Source organism: Pundamilia nyererei, unplaced genomic scaffold, assembly GCF_000239375.1.
Source record: "Pundamilia nyererei isolate P.nyererei 1_Seehausen unplaced genomic scaffold, PunNye1.0 scaffold00200, whole genome shotgun sequence".
Taxonomy (NCBI): domain Eukaryota; kingdom Metazoa; phylum Chordata; class Actinopteri; order Cichliformes; family Cichlidae; genus Pundamilia; species Pundamilia nyererei.
The window spans coordinates 507,647-528,724 of NW_005187601.1; positions in this window are offsets into that span (position 1 = coordinate 507,647).

Genomic DNA, 21,078 nt, shown 5'->3' on the forward strand with positions numbered 1-21,078 from the left:
GGAGAGAGTCAGAGGTTGGTGGTCTGGCGTCATGTCAGCTTTGATTGTTATTGTGGGATTCCCTCGCTCAAAACGAGCATAAAGGTTGTTGAGCTCGTTGAGGAAGGAGACATCAGAGGATGCGGGGGAGGGTTTGGTGGTCCTGTAGTCTGTAATGGTCTGGAGTCATTTATGTTGGAAGTGATAGCAGAGCTGTACGTTTTATTTTTTTTTTCAGAAATCTCTCAGTCAGAACATGCTATATCATGTTTAGGTGGAAGCTAGCTCTGTTAAATGTAATAAATTCTGTTTTCATGGATGCCTGGATGTTAAACTTAATAGTTACACCTGGTAAAGCAGCAACATCGATCATTTTATTCGAATTTAGACCGTTTTTCGCTCTCAGTGATGCCGCAGTGATCATTTGACTTTGGGACCTGAAGCAGACGGAGTTTTGGACCCAGATTACTCAGCAAGGCTCCTGACTACGGTAGCCGTAATGCTCCGACAATCCATCAAGTGGTGCGGCTTCGTAGCTTACCAAAGTTGGACTAAAACATTTTTGACAGATTTGTGAGCGCCGTGTACCACATAAAATTGGTTCGAGGTCAGTAAGCACAACCAGTGTTGCCAATTTAGCAACTTTGTCGCTATATTTAGCGAGTTTTCAGACCCCCTTAGCGACCTTTTTTCTAAAAAGCGACTAGCGACAAATCTGGCGACTTTTTCTGGTGTTATTGGAGACTTATTTATGACGACTGTTTGACGTGAAAACGCCTATCGCTCTTACTCTCAACAAGCAGCGGTGCTGCGGTGGGCACCTCACCCGTGCCAAAGCGCTCACGGGCGGAGGATAGTCCTCCCCCAGCTGCTATCAGGGCAGGAGACGTTCACCCCTATGCGTCCAAACTGCAAATGAATCGCGCATGAAGGAAGCTGCTGCTCCCGCATGACTGTAACGCAGTCAGTTCTTCTTTTACTGTTATGCTGTTTTGTGGATCGCAAGGTTTAAAACTACTAATAAACACAATTTCGGGTCACTTTTGCCAGTCCAAGCCCAGATAAAGGAGCAGGGTTGGAATTGTGACATTAAAAAACAATAATTGCTAAAAGAAATTTAATTTGTAGTTCTAAATAAATTCTAAATGCATTTAGGACGCTTTTTACTCACTTTATGTCTCTTCCACGATGTTATTTCTCTCTCTAACAACGTAGAAGGCTACATTTCACTGTGTTTTATACTTGTATAACTATGCATGTGACAAATAAAGAACCTTGAACTTTGAACCTAGGTTACAATTACATTAGCATGACCAATTATGCACATTAGGCGATTACGTCATTTAGCGACTTCTAGCGACTTTTAGGAGCCAATAGCGATTTTTCTTACTGAGGAGTTGGCAACACTGAGCACAGCCAAAATTCATACATAAGGCGCACTGTCGATTTTTGAGAAAATTAAAGGATTTTAAGTGCGCCTTATAGTGCGGAAAATACAGTATATGTAACTTTTAATATACAGTTACTCTTGAAACAGACCTTTAAATTTGTAATTTCTAATTGTATGACATAAAATAGAAGACAAGAATAGAGCTGAAGAATGACTTTTCAGACCACTGACAACATCTAAGAGAACCAACAAGCCTTTTCAGATCAGTGATCTAAGTAGTGGATCTGAGCATGGATCGGTTTCTCTTGTGTCCAGGAAACAAAAACAGGCTGTGGGAGGAAATTGAAAGCTACAGAAATTAATATTTCTTTTCAAAAACCTGTGGCATGATGCCTGAAATACATACTGTAGCACAGAAAGAAGGCAGCAGGTGCAAGCAGTACAACCGTCACACATTAATTAAACATCTCTAGGTAAATGAGGCGGTCCACCCACCTATATGCTTACACCTGACATTTAGGTAAATTAGCCAACAGTAAATGCCAAACCTTGGTTGCTCAGATTGGAAGTCACTTATGAGAGATACAGGGGGACTTAAATGATATGGTTTCATGAAATCCTGGCACAGCTTCCTAAAACAGCACACAAGTAACGTGAATCCTTATTTCTGAAAAAAAAATGCCTATCTGGCTGAGATTTTTTAAGAATTTTAAAAGAATGAAACTTTGAAATGTTCCCCAGTCCTTAAACTGTTTCTGCAGATATTGTGTAGTACCATTTATTGTTAAAAATTGTCAAACTAAAGCTGGATTAACTTGGAGGATGAAATTCCCACTCAGTGTGCCTAACATGCAAAGAAAAAAAATCCCTGGTTTAAGAACAGGAGGGTACACAAATCCCTGGGAGAGCTGTGTCAGGATGGGCATCTGGTGTAAAAAGTCTGCCAAGTCAAACGTGCCACTCTGCACTGTGGTAACTCCTCGTGAATAAAAGAGCAGCCAAAAGCTGCTTTTTTATGGAATGCCCACCCAGAGGGAAAAAAGCTTTCTTCTGCTACCTCACAGTCAGTCGCATCAAGTTTTTTAGTAAAGAGGAAATAAATAATATGCAAAAAAAAGATAAATAATATGCAAAAATATACTTGAAAATTTGACACAGCTGCTAGCAAAGTAATGCCACCGAATATAAGTGTATATATAAAGAGTTTTCTGGAGGAGGTTTCTAAGAACTTTAAAAAAAATGGATAAAAGGAATTCAAGAATGAAATAGGTGATCTCTCCGGTAACATCACTGTTTCTCCTAATGCATTTATGTCAGGACAGGAAGTCTACCCACATTCAAAGAATTGTGATTTGATACTTTTAACAGATTTTTTGGCTTTTTTGTTGCAAACAAAACCAATCACCAAACAAACATAATTAATTCATGGCTAATTTAAATGCATATTTAGTGCAAATTAATGACCTTTTTCTAACATATTTTCTGTAATTTCATGAGATCTGATTAAGGAAACTTTATTTTTGCAGGTTATAATTCTTAGAAAGAAAAACAATGTATTGGCAGGTCACACATGATATAAAATGGAGCAATAAGTAAATCTAGTCATAATGGAGAAAACTTAGAGTGATGCCTAAAAATCTTAAAAACTGCCCAACTATTGGACAATTTTAAACATTTTTCTAATGGATTTTAAAGGGTTTTGTTGAAAATAAATCAATCACACAATCAATCTAACAAAAAAGTACAAATGGCACATCAGAAACCCCTTTCCCATTTAAAATGCCTCCTTCAAAAAGAAAATGAACCCAACAACATTTCAAGCTCAATTTGGCTCTTTGTCAGTTACAGGGAAATGAACACACTCAGCTGTGAGTCAAAAGACTATTTTCCACTGCAGGAACTAGTGGGCTGCTTAAGGGTTGCCCACAACTTTTTGGTTGGACTGTTTTTGAAATAAAAAGCATCAGCTCCGGGTACAGCAGCAATCTAAAATGAAATCTAATGTATTTACTATCCTGTCACTAAACCGTGTCCTCATGTGTACTGGTAGCCATGGTAATGACGTACGGATAGTTCGGATGTCATTATGTCGTCACCTGAAGCGTCATCAACATCTCATGGTCTCCAGGTGCTACATAACTGCTAATATAGTCACTTTAAAGGTACAATGCCTATACTAATAGAAGCTGGAGCTACTGCACATGACCTACATTCCCTTTAGTGTTGCAGCTACTTTGGCGCAGAAAGAATTTACATGGCTGAAAAAACTATTAGACAGCCATTCTTATAAAAATTAGCACTATCACACACATGCTCCTGGGAACAAGGGAAAAACTACTATTGGAGAAACTGTCTTAACAGTGGCACTACACAATAAGACATATTCCAGGAAATATAAACTTAGTGGTTATGAAAACATTTATCAGTGCTTTGCCCCACCCCTTACCCCCACCGCCCAAGTGGTAGGACATTTGCCTGCCCATCATGGTCAAAATTAAATAATGCCCAATATAGTTGTCTTGTTTAGTCTAAAATTATTTTTGCCTCGTTCATCATACATGTAAGGATATTCAGTTTACTATCACAAATACCTGGGACAGGAAGAAAATATCAGAATATGTGAGACGAGTGAACCAGTCCATTTTGATCTTATTGTTTCGGATTCATTGATTTTCTAATTGATAAACTAATACACATTTGCTACCTCGTTTTTTGTATTAAGACTTGTGTTTACAAATTACAAGTTGTAGCTTCTGGCTTATGACAAAGTGAAATATCTATGACCTGTGATGCTGCAGGTTTATCACAGCCATTCCCAAAGAAATTCTCCACACCCTCGTGTGAAATATTCTGCAATCCAATCACTACATTAACTGTGCAAAAAACAACAACAAACACCTGCAGCAGGTACAACACAAGTTAAATTGCACTGTAATAGTTCTCTTATTTCTCTAGCCTGCCTCTTCATTGTGACCTGTGATAGCAGGAAAAGCAAGAGGTGGTCAGAAAGGCAATTAAGATGTTCCAGCAATTACTGCAGCCTGGTGTAGCAGTTAGTGATGCTATTTGCTGTAAGTGTGTTTGACAAGTCAGAATGTCTGCTGTGAAAAACGTAGCTTCAGTTTTCATCATGTATAACATTTTATATGGGAACCACGAGTTTAATAAAGAGTAACTGTTTCAGTGTAATTTTTACATTCTCATTTGTAGTATGTATATGTATGTATGTTGCTATTATTATAATAAAACAGCCAATTATCAGCTGCTGTTTTTTTTATTCTAATAGCCAAGAGCTATTAGCTATATTATATAATAATATAACAAATGTGCCTGACCTGTTAGCCACTGATAAAGTTGTTGTTAAAGAAAGGTGGCGCTGAAACGTCTTTAAGTAGGTTAGATTAACCAACATCATGCACAGCTCTAAGTCCCGCTGACTTAACACACATAACAGTAACATTCAGCATATGAGGAGATGCTCCACAAACTCTGTTGCAAGACTTTTAAAAAAGTCCATGTGCTGTGTACAGCTCAGTCAGTAAACAGGGTTCTGTTTACTGTCAAAAGTGATAAATAAATAAATGTTTAAAAGCCACATTTTTACCTTGGACGTCTTCGGTGGTGACTCTTCTCAATGATTTATTCCTTTCGCCTTGTTGGCCCCTTCCTCTCTTCTTTCTTCTCTTAGTGAAGCTTCATTTCTCCGACTCTCCGGGCGCACCGAGGACGGTGGAGCGGCTCTGCTAGGGAAACTTCCAGCCCAAGTGCGGGTCTGTGGACGGGCGGAGAGAGGGGGCAAGTAGCGATGGGAAGGAGGAGAGAGCGTCGAGAGAGAGGGGAGAGCGAGAGGCGGCGAACGATCTTTAAACCCGATCTTCTGGAGAGAAAGCCGACTGCTGTCGCGCTGAAATTCAATATGAGGCGACAGACACTCGGCGCGGCTCCGTGCGGCACGTCTCCCTGCCTGACAGGGAAACAGGGGAGTGAGAGAGGAGGTGGTGGGAAGGGCGACGGGGGCCGTGTATTATAGGGACACCAAGAAAGTGCCTTCCTTCAAGACAAGTGGATGTGTGTCTGTGGACGGCAGTCATTTCTGCATCCAGAGCAGGAATCATCCCCACACTGCGTGTACCGTCATTTTAAAAAGGATTCAGATATTTCATTATCAGCAGAGGAGGTTACACTGAAGCCTCTCGCCGTTTAATAAAACATCTTCATTACAGCCTGGCAAAAGCTGGAGGTTTTCTATGGAGCTCATGAAAAGAAATCAGGTATTAAAGGATCTGAATTTCTTTATAAAAGATGAAGCAACCCCCCTGACACTACATATCACCAGGGTATTATTAAAATATCATACATAGCACAATGTAAGAGCCCATTGAGGAGTTTACACTCTTTTTTTCAAGCGTGATAGTGGCCCAAAAGTAACCATAGTAATAGTTAGAATAGTTATAGTAATAACTATTTTTTAATGTTGGATTTTGTAACGAGTTGACTGGAACCAGAAGAGGTTATAACAAAAACAAGTTTCCTGATGTCAGGGTGCATTCACACAACACGAAGTTGCTGTGTGCTTCAACAGCGTGGCTTATCATTAACAAATAAGGGTGTCCTTGTGGTAGAAAGAAGACGAAGAGATAATTCCATGGAAAACATTAGCAAATGAAAAGTCTGATAACACAGGGTCATTGCCGTGGTTGAGTTTGACTTCATTGCTTGTTAAAAGTACAAGTTAAAAGGATGTTACAGTGTCCAGCAGCAGCCCTTATACCATTAGAATATTGTGATAAAGTGATTAAAGAGAAACAGTCAGTGTTTTGTTGGGTTGTAAATTCCGTTTCACTGTAACGTTTATCTTTAGAGACGGCAGAGAGAGCGGGGAAAGGAGCGACAGAGCTAAAGGAGAAAGAGCAAAAAGAGAAACAGATGAGAAAATAGAAAATATTCACTTTGTAAAAGAACTCATTCATACCGATGGAAGAATTGAACAGAATCTATGTCACACAGCTCGAACAGGATGGCTGCTGATGGCTGAAGTGCAGTGTGATGCAGTGTTTATGTCTGTACTAAATAAAGCTACTTAAACTGCATAAAGTAAAATGGACTGACTTTATGTGGTTGTGAGACTAAAACAACGCTGAGCACGTTTCTCCACTGATCTGATTTACAACATATTTTTTATTTGACCTTCTTTGAAAACTTCTGGTCAGCTCAGCTAAACCTTTGCCTCAGGTTTAAAAAATGAAGTTAGCACAACTCTAAAGCCAGTGTATGATATTGAAAACTGGGCTCTTTCAGTCGTTCTTAGACTCTACAATGTCTTAGGCTGCGTTTAAAGGTAACACCTTAATGTGTATACTGTTAAACTGAGGTTTGCGAAGATGAAAAGGATTGAATATGATATGGGATAATACGTTGATTATTTAGGGAGCTAAGGCCCCCTAAAAGTTAACTTACCCAGTCGTGTTCATAAGAGTTTTGAGCAGAGTTGCTCCAAATGACTGACATCGAGATCAGTCTTAGTCTAATATAGACGTGTAGCCTTACGCACAGCTGCATGTTAACAAACTTCATTTTAAATTTCGACTTATTATTATCAGAGAATCTTTGCAGTATAGGAAATAGACATAAATCTATCAAACTGAGTGGCAGTGCCACTCAAACAATTGTAAGGATGTGACATCCAGTCTTTTTCAGTTTCAGTTCCTGCATATACTGTAAACAAAAGATGGCAAATTACCTATTAGTTTGTGAGGTCCAGTTTTTAAAACCTTGATCTGAGGGTTTTCACAGTGAAACCAGGGGACGCTGTACAACTATAAAGAAGTGACTTGTCGATCATAAGGAGCTCCCACTTTAAACCATACCGTGCCATAATTTACAACATTCATCTTAATTACAACCCCAAACTTGCAACTGCGCACTCACCAGTAAAGTGTTTACTGAGGTCATACGTTTAGAGAGCTGAAGACAATGTTCCCTCAGACTGCTGAGAAACCAGACTTGTTTTTGCAGCCATGGTATTTAAAAAACAGCTAATTGTCATTAACTGTCCATCCTAACTGGACACATGCTGATGCTTGGCCAGGACCAACAGGCTTTACATTTTAACATCAATGATGCTCTTCAGCATGTTTGTTCAATTCACACATTTATGCGGTAAATTTGGTACTGACCCATCAAGGTTGGTTTGTCTTATTAAATATATTAAAAAAAGATTCAGTGGTACTGACGATGAGTAAATTTTCTAGGTCTGTTTGTTAGTGTTGCTGTTGGCCCACAGATGAATATGAGCGATATGACACTGATTTATCTACCTGCCCTTTGAACAGATTGTCTGTCTGGCTACTCCCATTCTCTCTTTGTCTCACCTTCACTTTCTCTGTCTTTGTGTTTCCCGGAAATATTGGAGACTAGAGTGCCCCCTGCAAATAAATGGTCATTACCATGACAACAGCGGTACAAGCTGCAGCCGATGTTGATCATGGCAACAGTGGCAGGCAGCCAGATCAACAGCCCGGCGCTACCCCAGGGGCGAGCCAATGTGTGAACTCCGGGGTGTGTGCATACGCTGACTTTAACTTCTATCGCAAATATAGTGACAGCAGCTCAATGTAAATGACATCCAGACCCCAAATCACTGGAATCAAAGTGTGATGCTATTTTTTTTCTCCACCGCAAACACTTAAAGAACAAAAGGCTTTGTTGGCTTTAGACTGGCGTATTTATGTTGTTTCACACCACCTCTCCAATAGTCAGCCTTCCATCTTTCCCTTAACATAATGTTTACCCGCAAGCACGGCTGACTGTTCCCGAAAAAGTCGTTTGACATTTCGACAAAGGCACTTACTTGGTTTATTGCCAACATTTTGATAAGAAGAGTGGTTATGTTCAATCTTCTCAACAACAGAGGCAGAGGGCAGTCAGCTTAACTTTGCAAAATCCACGTCATGTGACATAGAAGGTAATAACAACATGAGAGATTTTCACGTCTATGACTGAGCGACAATAGATGTCAGCCACCAGGTTTTTTTGTGCTCCTTCTTAATCATAGCAGGAAATGCAGTTTACAACATTTTTATTGCTTAAGTGTTTGAAAAAATAAGGACAAGCAAAGACAATTAAAATCATAACATATTGCATATCTATCTCTCTGTGGTAGAGAGCGCTGTGTCCGTTTGCTGGGCAGTGGGGTGAAGACAGCTGATGCCAACAGGCTGAACAAGCTGATTAAAAAGGCTGGTTCTGTCCCGTGTGTCAGACTGGAGAACCTGGTGGAGGTGTCTGAGAGGAGAACACTAAAAAGCTTCTCTGTTTCATGCACGCCTCCATGATGGACCATCAGAGCACACGCAGCAAAAGACTCATCGCCCCGAAATGCAGAACTGACTGCCACAGGGAGTCCTTCCTGATGACGGCTATGAGACTGTAGGACTCCTCCTCGCTCTGTCGTGATTTTTTTATAGGATTAATATTAATGTTATTATGTTCTCATTCAGATCGTGCAATATTACTTAACAGTACAGTGGGGCAAAAAGTATTTAGTCAGCCACCGATTGTGCAAGTTCCCCCACCTAAAATGATGACAGAGGTCAGTAATTTGCACCAGAGGTACACTTCAACTGTGAGAGACAGAATGTGAAAAAAAAATCCATGAATCCACATGGTAGGATTTGTAAAGAATTTATTCGTAAATCAGGGTGGAAAATAAGTATTTGGTCAATAACAAAAATACAACTCAATACTTTGTAACATAACCTTTGTTGGCAATAACAGAGGTCAAACGTTTACTATAGGTCTTTACCAGGTTTGCACACACAGTAGCTGGTATTTTGGCCCATTCCTCCATGCAGATCTTCTCGAGAGCAGTGATGTTTTGGGGCTGTCGCCGAGCAACACGGACTTTCAACTCCCGCCACAGATTTTCTATGGGGTTGAGGTCTGGAGACTGGCTAGGCCACTCCAGGACTTTCAAATGCTTCTTACGGAGCCACTCCTTTGTTGCCCGGGCGGTGTGTTTTGGATCATTGTCATGTTGGAAGACCCAGCCTCGTTTCATCTTCAAAGTTCTCACTGATGGAAGGAGGTTTTGGCTCAAAATCTCACGATACATGGCCCCATTCATTCTGTCCTTAACACGGATCAGTCGTCCTGTCCCCTTGGCAGAAAAACAGCCCCATAGCATGATGTTTCCACCCCCATGCTTCACAGTAGGTATGGTGTTCTTGGGATGCAACTCAGTATTCTTCTTCCTCCAAACACGACGAGTTGAGTTTATACCAAAAAGTTCTACTTTGGTTTCATCTGACCACATGACATCCTCCCAATCCTCTGCTGTATCATCCATGTGCTCTCTGGCAAACTTCAGACGGGCCTGGACATGCACTGGCTTCAGCAGCGGAACACGTCTGGCACTGCGGGATTTGATTCCCTGCCGTTGTAGTGTGTTACTGATGGTGACCTTTGTTACTTTGGTCCCAGCTCTCTGCAGGTCATTCACCAGGTCCCCCCGTGTGGTTCTGGGATCTTTGCTCACCGTTCTCATGATCATTTTGACCCCACGGGATGAGATCTTGCGTGGAGCCCCAGATCGAGGGAGATTATCAGTGGTCTTGTATGTCTTCCATTTTCTGATGATTGCTCCCACAGTTGATTTTTTCACACCAAGCTGCTTGCCTATTGTAGATTCACTCTTCCCAGTCTGGTGCAGGTCTACAATACTTTTCCTGGTGTCCTTCGAAAGCTCTTTGGTCTTGGCCATGGCGGAGTTTGGAGTCTGACTGTTTGAGGCTGTGGACAGGTGTCTTTTATACAGATGATGAGTTCAAACAGGTGCCATTCATACAGGTAATGAGTGGGGGACAGAAAAGCTTCTTACAGAAGACGTTACAGGTCTGTGAGAGCCAGAGATTTTCCATGTTTGAGGTGACCAAATACTTATTTTCCACCCTGATTTATGAATAAATTCTTTACAAATCCTACCATGTGGATTCATGGATTTTTTTTTCACATTCTGTCTCTCACAGTTGAAGTGTACCTCTGGTGCAAATTACTGACCTCTGTCATCATTTTAAGTGGGGGAACTTGCACAATCGGTGGCTGACTAAATACTTTTTTGCCCCACTGTATGTTATTGAATGTTTGTTTCATCCCCGTCATATGCTGCTACTCTCTTTTATTCATCACACAATACTATGTAACTGGTTTTTAAAAATCACCTGCACTGATAGTTACGTTATTAACTTCACCTGATATAGTTATATCGTTACTTTGTTACAGTTATTCTTACTGTATCCTGCAGTTCTTATTGTATATTATTGTATATATCTTTTTGCCTCTGTTTCTCTTGCTGTATTGAGCATGTTTATGACGAATGAATTTCCCTCGGGATAAATAAAGTTCTTCTTATCTTACCTTATATAACATGTTCATTGTGTTGACATTTTCTGTATTTAATTACTTTCACCAGTCAACTTTGGGTGTTGTTGTTAGCCAAAAAAAATCAGCACTTCTAATAGAAAAACCAGAAAAAAAATGACAATTTTTCAATCAAGATTTGGATATTTATGTCTCACAAGTAAGAAAGCAGTTATTACAATAACAGATTTAATACAAACTCTAAATTTAAAATCTTTTATTTTCAATTGGTACACAGCCATGTTTGTAATCATTATATACAAAAAGTCAAATGTATGTCGTGACACAGGCGCTGCCTCAGTGGGGCCGTGAACACAATCACTGTGTAAAGTGTACATATGCAGGCTTCTGGATAAACTTCTTTAATGTTGCAAAAACGAAATGTACTTTCAAAAGAAGAGTCATTTGAAACAGATCTTAGTGTTGTAGAGAGTCACAGTCAATGAAGGCTGCGTAGGCTGATTTAATAAGGGGGACTTTTATATCTAAGGCAGGGGTCGGCAACCTGCGGCTCTTTTGTCCTTATACTGCGGCTCCAGGTGGTTTGGGAAACTAAATTATAAGTATTTAGCTGAAGTGTATTTTATTTGTGTTTAGTTCTTTTTTAACTTGTAGTTCTAAATTGGAAGATTATTCTGATTTTGAAATATAAAAATAAAATTATATCTTATTATTTTTTCATCGCTCAAAACAAGCGTCACACTCATGGAAGCCGGTGTACCCGCCGAAACGCTATGCATTTATCGAGACTTTCAAACCCAGGTAGGCCAGTTATGGATCTTCGGATCCACATTATGTCAGCAGCTGTTCTCCATCGTGAACTATGTTAAAGACAAACACCGCTCACGCCTCACAGATGACAGCTTACAGTCCTGCGTAAAGATGAAAGCCCCGATTTGCAGACGCTGTGCGCAGAGGTTCAGGAGCAGAAGTCCCATTGTAAACATATCACAGCAGACCCGACGATGTTTGCATGAACACGCTTTTCAGCATCTCTTTATTGACCGCTTTTCACACACGGTTGCTGTACGCATACAGCCGGCTGTAGCTTTGCAGCTCACAGCCCGACACACACCAACACAACAGCATAGACGTTAAGGCGGCGAGGCGTGATTGCGGGTGCTGCTCAGGTGTGTCCGCCTCCCCAGCAGCGGCGCTGCAGACCACGCCCCGCCACACTCATTAACCAGGTAAAATACAGATTTAGGCAGAATTTTGCAAATATCTATTTTTTTAGCAGCATAGAGCTTTTTTTCCAATTATTTTTTAAAAGTCAGGTCAAGGCTCCAAAAGCCCAAAGGAGATATAAGGGTTGTTTGCTACATGGATCATTTCAGTTCTGTCTTTGCTTTTCTTTAAGAGTTCAAAATGTGTTAATTACATAAATAAAATGTAATTTTCTCTGTAGCACTTCATGGATTTCATAAGCAGCACACCTTAGTTGCTCTGTGGATTCTTTTAAAAAGCAGTTAAAAACGTTTCTGTTCAAACGAGCCTTTTGTTGATCTACATATTTTATATTCTTTACATTATGTACATTTGATCTTTTACATTGTGTATAATGTCTTCATTTTAGATGTCAAAAAGTATTTGTGGCTCTTAGTGTTTTCTTTTGCGTGGAAACCGAGTCCAAATGGCTCTTTGGGTGTTAAAGGTTGCAGACCCCTGATCTAAGGGATGAACAGTGTGTGTTCAGTCATGTCAGCAAAGGAAGGAACTGAAAGCTTTATAAATTTAAAGCAGTAATAGTAGTATTAAAATGTAGTTATCATTATCATGTTCTTGTTTTACTGAAAATAACAGGAGCAATGTGTTCAAACCCCTGGGTATTTTGTATGTTCGGCACCATTCTGAATAAGATGAAGTGCATTTAGCATCTACCAGTCCAACACTGCAGTGCATCACAGCAACCCGGTAACATAAAATAAGAACATGAGGCACAAACAGACTTCAGAGAGACTCTACTGGAGAAACAAAACCAAATAATGTAAGTTAGAAAACCTGTGATTACTAAAACAAAATGAACTGTGGCTTCAGCCTAACTCTGTTACCAGTGACCACCTGTGGCTGGTTTCACAAGGGCAGACTTTGGCTTATATGAACCAAATAGTTTGACTTTGTTGGTCTAACGCTGGAAACCAGTCTGAAGCATCTTTGTGAAACCACTCTCAGAACATCCACAGTTACCTTTGGGCTTCATCACATCTTCATCATGGCTCCACACAGGAAACAACTGATAGAAGAAGTAAAAACTTAATTTAACTGTGAGATTTGTGTGACTAAAGTGAACAGTGTGAAACTTCATAAAGATGCTTTTAAAAATGAACGCCAGAACATCTGTGGCCAACTACAAATCAGTGGAAGCACAGTGGCTGCAGCAATCAGGAGGCACAGAACGAACATTAGCTCCACTAATCAGCGCCACCACGGCTGTCCTCCTAAAACGCTGCCACGGACAGTGTACTTGTTCAATCTAGATGTTAAAATGGGCAAGTGCTCAGACTTGGCACGGACATCATCAGTTTAAATTAGAATTTCTGTGACAGCTCAGACAGAACAAAGACAGAGCATTACATCAGTCCAGACAAAGAAAACTGCATTTGGGCATGATGAAACTTTTCATAGGAATATACAAAGAGCTGTATACTATAAGAGGGGAATTACTATCTGCAATGCAGATTCTGTACGCTGATATTACATAACAGTGTCCTCACATTAGAAGATGCATGAACTACCTTACCAACCATGTCATCTAACACTTCAGTTTCTTTTTAATCTTTTGCTCTGACATTGTTTGATATACTATAAAGTCAAATATTTGGTGCTGTCACACTAGAATGTGTTCTACCCAGTACAGTACAAAGTCTTGAGCCACCCCACAGGTCTCTATTACTCTAATGGAAAATACTGTATGTTTAGCAGTTTATTGCAATGTCAGATGCATCTCTGAGGTCCTTTGTCCAGTTGCTCACTTAGGTTTTATGTTTAGTATAATTTTCTCAGTGTTTACTTGTGTTTGGTCAGCGTTAACCAAAAACATTTGGTTAGGTTTAGTGAAAACAAAAAACATTAACCCTGAAATTATATTAAAGGGGGATCAAGCGGACTGAAAAGATGTGTTGAGGTATATAAGATATATAAGATTCTGGGAGAGAGTCCAGCAGCACTCAAGCAATGGTGCGTGAATGTGGACAGCTTGGAAAAACAAGGACGTGAAAACAGAAAAGCTGTCACTGAAAATGAACCGGCCATTTCTGTAAAAGCAATATTTCTCCACTGGAACAACTAAAAAGCACTCCCAAGGAGCACAGCTCCATCATGCCTGCCCAACGCTAAGTCATAACGTTTAACCTCTGAGTGGATCCAGCTTTGCATAGTGAAGCATGGGATACATGTGCCAGATAGTTTTTATTCAAGTAGTAATGTTTCAAAATGCCTCTCAAACAGGGAGCCAAACGCAAACTGTTCCTCTGGCGACGGAGAAATACTCCAAATGTAATTTATATTGGTAAACAAGTTTTGGAAATATGCTGCTAGCTACGAAACAAATTTGACCAAACACACAACCTTCACTGGCAGAAAAAAATGTCCAATAAAATATGGGATCAGTTGAAGATTTAGATGTCATCACATTATCATAATGAGAAAATAATGATTCCTGCTTGTATGTTCATGTCTTAATAACTGCTATGGCTGATCTGTAGGCCCTCAAGAAAGACAAAACATTGTTGTGGTTGGTGTCACTGACTGTGAAGTTTAGAAAAAGGATCAGAAACAGCAGCTCTAACCAAAGCAGCAGCAGGGGCACCACACTGTCTCAGCACATTTCAGCCTTTGTCAGAGGTTCTGCAGAAGCAAGTCCCTCTGGGTTCAGTTCTCGCAGTACTTGTGGAGTAATGTGTGAATGTGTGTGTGAATGGGTGAATGACTGAATGTAGTGTAAAGCGCTTTGGGGTCCTATGGACTGAGTAAAGCGCTATACAAAATGCAGGCCATTTACCATTTAAAAGCCGCCTTCCTAAAATGGTCAAATACTCAGTATATCTTGGTCCAGTTAGTGTTATTGCTGGCACTAAGACTCATATTGTTGAACTGGAAATAAAGGAAACCACCCACCCATCTAACGCCATAGAAACATGTAATGAATCGGCTGAAAAAACAAATCAGTCCTCAAAGACTCGGATTTGGGTTTTTTTTATCAGATCATATTGCACCATAAAGAGCCAACTAAGAGAGTTGTTCTTATAAATCATTGGCTCTATTGATATGCCTTAGGTTGGTTTCCTATGGTTTCTTGTTCATTTCATCATTAACAAGAAGAAATATTCTTGCATCCTAAGTTGCCTTCCCTTTGGTTAAGTGGGTTTCCATCACATCGCTGCCTACAGCCCAGCACAGCTATGTAGAGCTCAGCCAATGAAACCCTGCTGACAGCTCTCCTGGCTCATCTTCTGACAGCTGTGAGGTGGCCACCAGCTCATCTGTGTTTGGGGACTTTTCTTTAGACACCTCCAATTCTGTCTTTTATAATTCATTAACTGTCTCTTGGATTTTGGAAAAAGCTTCCAAGTCATTTTTATGAGCACAGAAAATAAATTAAATGTCAAGTCACAAGTCTTATTACAAAAACAATTACAATTTTAAGTAATTGGGGTTTTTTTGTTTTGATTTTTAATCTTTAAAAATGAATTTATTGCAGTAAAATCTGTTCCAAGAGTCTGGAAGAGATAAAGGGATTGAAAACCTTTTCTGAGTCAGCAGAAAGAAATGGCCCGATCTTGGTTAGATATCTCAAAGGACTGTAGAACCCTTTGCAAGAGCATACAGGGACAGTTCAGTCAGAACCACAATCCCAGTACTTTATTATAGGCTGTAAAGGTTTGAGAACTCCTCACCCCTTCATGTCATACATGGAAAATTATGGAAAGAAAGGTATGGAGAGCAGCAGCAAAGTGCCATCACAGAGCCACTGAGACCAACTGATCTGTGGGGACTTGTGACCTCCCTGTAATGACCCTGTGCCTGATTTCTGAGCTAAAAATGACAAATTCCAGGCCCAGATACCCAGTTGTGGAGACTAATATTGTCGCTTGTTCTAGGGCCACAATGACTCCTTCTTCAACGAGGCAGGAAACTATTAGACATCTGTGTTTTCAGTTGGACATAATTTAGAATGCACTGGTGAAACCAGGTTTATTAGATGCATGAAATTGCATGCATCTGAATAGTGTGCATACAATTTTCCCAGGTAGAAATCAAACCCCCACCTGTAACATGAGTACAGACCACTGAGACACCCGCATAGAAAAAGGTGAAGACATGTTTAGGCATCACAGAGAACTGCCCATGTGAAATACACTCAACAAAAATATAAACGCAACACCTTTGTTACTGCTCCCATTCCCCATGGGATGGACGTAGAGACCTAAAATTCATTCCAGATACACAATATAACCATCCCTCCCAAACAGTGGTCACAAATCAGTCCAAATGTGTGGTAGTGGGCACATCTGCCATATTGAGATAATCCATCCCACCTCACAGGTGTGCCACATCAGGATGCTGATCTGACATCATGAGTAGTGCACAGGTGTACCTCAGACTGCCCACAACAAAAGGCCACCCTGGAATGTGCAGTTTTTTGCGCTATTGGGGGTCTGGGGACCCAGAACCGGTCAGTATCTGGTGTGACCACCATTTGCCTCATGCAGTGCAACACATCGTCGCATGGAGTCTATCAGATTGTCAATTGTGGCCTGTGGAATGTTGGTCCACTCCACTTCAATGGCTGTGCGAGGTTGTTGGATATTCGTGGGAACTGGTACACGCTGTCGTATACGCCGGTCAAGCACATCCCAAACATGCTCAATGGGTGACATGTCCGGTGAGTATGCTGGCCATGCAAGAACTGGGACATTCTCAGCTGCCATCTGCCCTGAACAATGTGAACCATGATTCATCCGTGAAGCGCACACCTCTCCAACGTGCCAGACGCCATCGAATGTGAGCATTTGCCCACACAAGTCTGTTACGGCGACGAGCTGGAGTCAGGTCAAGACCCCGATGAGGACGACGGGCATGCAGTTGAGCGTCCCTGAGACGGTTTCTGACAGTTTGTGCAAAAATTGTTTGGTTGTGCAAACCAATTGTTCCAGCAGCTGTCTGGGTGGCTGGTCTCAGACGATCTTGGAGGTGAACCTGCTGGATGTGGAGGTCCTGGGCTGGTGTGGTTACACGAGGTCTGCAGTTGTGAGGCCGGTTGGATGTGCTGCCATATTCTCTGAAACGCCTGTGGAGACGGCTTATGGTTGAGAAATGAACATTCAATGCACGGGCGACAGATCTGGTTGACATTCCTGCTGTCAGCATGCCAATTGCACGCTCCCTCATTGCTTGTGGCATCTGTGGCATTTTGCTGTGAGACAAAACTGCACATTCCAGGGTGGCCTTTTGTTGTGGGCAGTCTGAGGTACACCTGTGCACTACTCATGATGTCAGATCAGCATCCTGATGTGGCACACCTGTGAGGTGGGATGGATTATCTCAATATAGCAGATGTGCCCACTACCACACATTTGGACTGATTTGTGACCACTGTTTGGGAGGGATGGTTATATTGTGTATCTGGAATGAATTTTAGGTCTCTACGTCCATCCCATGGGGAATGGGAGCAGTAACAAAGGTGTTGCGTTTATATTTTTGTTGAGTGTATAATAAATCCAGACTTCTTCAGATGATTGACTAAGTAAATGCATTCAACAGTTGCTGAGCTCAGCTTCCACCATTGTTTATATCGTGACACAGGAGTGAACACTCCACATCCAAACTTTTAATTTTTCATTGTTGTTCACAATATAGAGAGCGTTTCTTCAACAGACAGTAAACAGTGGCATGTTTAAACCCGGAGGGGAAAATTCCAGTGAACAGTTAAATGCGGCTACAATATCTGGATCAACCATCTAGAACGCAGCTTTGTGAATGAAGTCTGAAGGGCAGATAAAAGTGCGTTTCAAGGTTGGCAGAGAGATTTCGCTAATGTGGGCTAATGCCGAGGGTACGAGTCAACATGTAACTCTGAATTTAGTGGTACAGTTCTGCTGAATCTCTACAACTTAATTTTTTTTTAAAGTAGCTATTTTCAGCTGCTCTCTTATTAACAAGGGGTTGTTATCCACACATTTGAGTTGGCAGATTATGGCAGTAGTATATAACTGGCTCCTTTTTGCGTTTTTCTGTGTGCAGATTGGGAGAGATGCTATATTTTTAAACTTGTCCAAGCCAACAGCACCAGTGCATTGTGAGACCCCCCTGAGTCTCCCCCCAGCACTGTGAATTCAGACATCTCGTCCATCTCCACCTCTGTGTGACTTGCAGGGCACATCTGGACCCCTGGAGCTACTTGAAGAAACTGTGAACAACATCAAAGTCACCACTTTTCACCTGCTTTGGAGAAGTATCACAAAAAAGTCATGTTTCGTTTGTGAACGCCGGTTCCCGAGGTTTTCTACACAGGCTACTGTTGAAATTATTAAAAGACTATGGATGGCAGATGAACATCCCTGCCATCAATGAACATTGCAAATGCCTCCTATGAGACTTACAATTCCTTGGTAGATGATGATGACTGGGACGTATGACTGGGAATCAGTTGGGAATTACTAGAGAGAAAGCAGAAGATTTAATGGTTAGGGCCTTCCAGTCTTATTGTACAAAGCTCAGTATTTCCGTGTGTAATTTGAATTCAATAAAAGGTATGTTAACAGTACAGTCCAGTCATCTTGTGTCTCACAGTGATCATGAAAATAACAGTTTCGGGCTGATATAAATCCACCACTGTAGAAAGTTTTAACAGAAGCTTTTAAAGCCTCTTGTGAAAACATGAAAACTCATGATCTAAGCTCCTGGACAAGCCTGTAACAAGTCTTATGACAGATCAAAGTGACTCACACTATGGTGAACAAACAATGAGAAAAGATGAAGCATGAAACCCAGGAAGATGATGACTTTTAAATGTAATGTGGGTGATACGGTACGAATATCAAAACTGTGAGGTTTGTTTAGAAAGAGTTACAAACGGATGAATTATTTCCCTTCAAAGAAGCATTTAGGAAGAGCTGATATGTCACATTACCATCTAATGCTTCAGAAAATCTTAATCCAAATAACGAGACATGGAATTATGCGACAAAATTAGCTAAGCTTATTGTTCTGAATGAATTGTATGAAGTATGTGAAGTACTGAATTTAGATGCCCTGAGATCTGGACAGTTTTTCCAAAATCATTTGCAATGGTGATTGTTTATGTCCGAAGTGGAAAAAAGATGACGTGTAGATTTCCTGTGAGTTATTACATTTCTGATGACATTGAAATTGAATGATAACCAGTGGATCACTGAGCTTTGTCTGCCTTCTGTCATTGTGTGGTAAGCGTAGCATTTTGGAACCCCAGAGACAGACTCTGTGATGTAATCCTCCCCTCCCTCTCCATGGCAACTGTCCATTTATCTCGTCAATCAGCTCGCTGAGGTAGGGACCCATGGCAGGGACCCACTCACCGGGTTGAGAGGTGAAAATAACATTGTTTGGATCCCAATACAAAACACACTTGTGTGGTTTGTCTATCAAATCACACAACCCGAGCCTTGCATAAGGCGTAGTCATGGCACCCACAAAGACATCCTTCACGCAGGACCCTCTGCCGTCAGCATGACGACACTGCACCATAGCAACATCATCAGAGATGCAACAAAACTTTTGTACTTCGTATTGATCCCTAAACATCAGCTGTGTGAATCTGTGATGATATGATGGTACATGACTCCTCATGGAGCACCAGCCCCACGGTGACGACAGGAGCACTTTATTACAATTCCCCCCTGATTGGTTCCTGTGCATCTTGGCAGGGTCTAATCTTGTGCCCTCTTTCTCATTATAGTCATCAATGAGTTCTTCATCAGAAATAAATGTGTCGAACGAATGAATACCGGGCTCATGCTCATCCACCCAATCATCAACCCTCCATTTTAGAAAATGCTATCAGATGTACACCTGTTTTCTCTTTGCAGCAAATAGCTGATCCTGAAAATGTGTGGACTCTTACTCCTTGTTCAAGGGCTGTACATCTTGGGTACTACAAGCATACAAAAATTAAGAATCATTTTCTATATATTCAGGCTTCATCAAAGTTCATGACTCGACTGGTTCTTGTATAGTTCTTTTCTGGAGCACTCACAGCACGCCTTATTCACTCATTCATACAGCACTTTCTTCTATTCTGAAGTGCTTTCTATTTGCAATCAGACACATTCATACTGGGATGGATGCACCAGAACGCAACTTGGGGATAATATCTTGCATAAGGATTTTGGCATGCAGATTGGGGCAGCTCGGAATTGAACCACCAACTTTCTGCTCAGCAGATGAGCTCTTACCTCCTGAGCTACAGCTCAGAGGACATGAGATGTCAGAAAGTGTTTGCGGCTCCCAGTGCGGGGTTTTTGTGGAAACCGGGTCCAAATGGCTCTTTGGGTGTTAAAGGTTGCCGACCCCTGGTATAATCGGATCAATAATCACAGTAGCACTCACCATTTAAACATGGTTCAGCTATGGCAAAACTATTTTGCGCTGGCCTTTTACCATTAGAGCTCAAAGAAGAAGAACAATGAACACAACACAATAGTTTCAGAGACAAAATCTTTGTAAATGCTAAAACATTCACAAATAGTGTTTGATCCTACAATAAGACAATACAAGTTTGTATTATTGTAGGGTCGACCTTACGACATAAAATACCTTGAGGAGACTATTGATGTGATTTGTGTATAAATAAAATTAAAAATCAGTAAAAATTGTCTGAATTTGGTAGAAGACTGTTCTCTGGACAGAACTACATCTATAAAAACAGCTATTTTAATAACCTATAACCAAAATTAAAACAGCAATATAATAGAAATATATATCTCAGATAAACCTTTATTCTTCTAGACAAAACAAAATGAACAAGCCTGAAGTGAGTGCTGACAAATAGCACAATGGTGGTATAACTGAGAGGGTTAGAGTCCAAAAGCCCTTTTGACCCACCCTGCTTCTGGTTGTCGTGGCCTCTGCCTGCTCCCTCTTTTCTTTCTCTCATTCACTCTTTTCTGATGTGAATGTGTGTGAGGTGGTGTCCCTTATAATGTATAATGTATCCTTAACCACTCATACTCACACATAACAGGATGTGCTTTTCACTCACTTGCTGCCAGCTAAATAGTACTTAGCTCAGGCTTAGCTGTGCTTCTTTTTTTTTT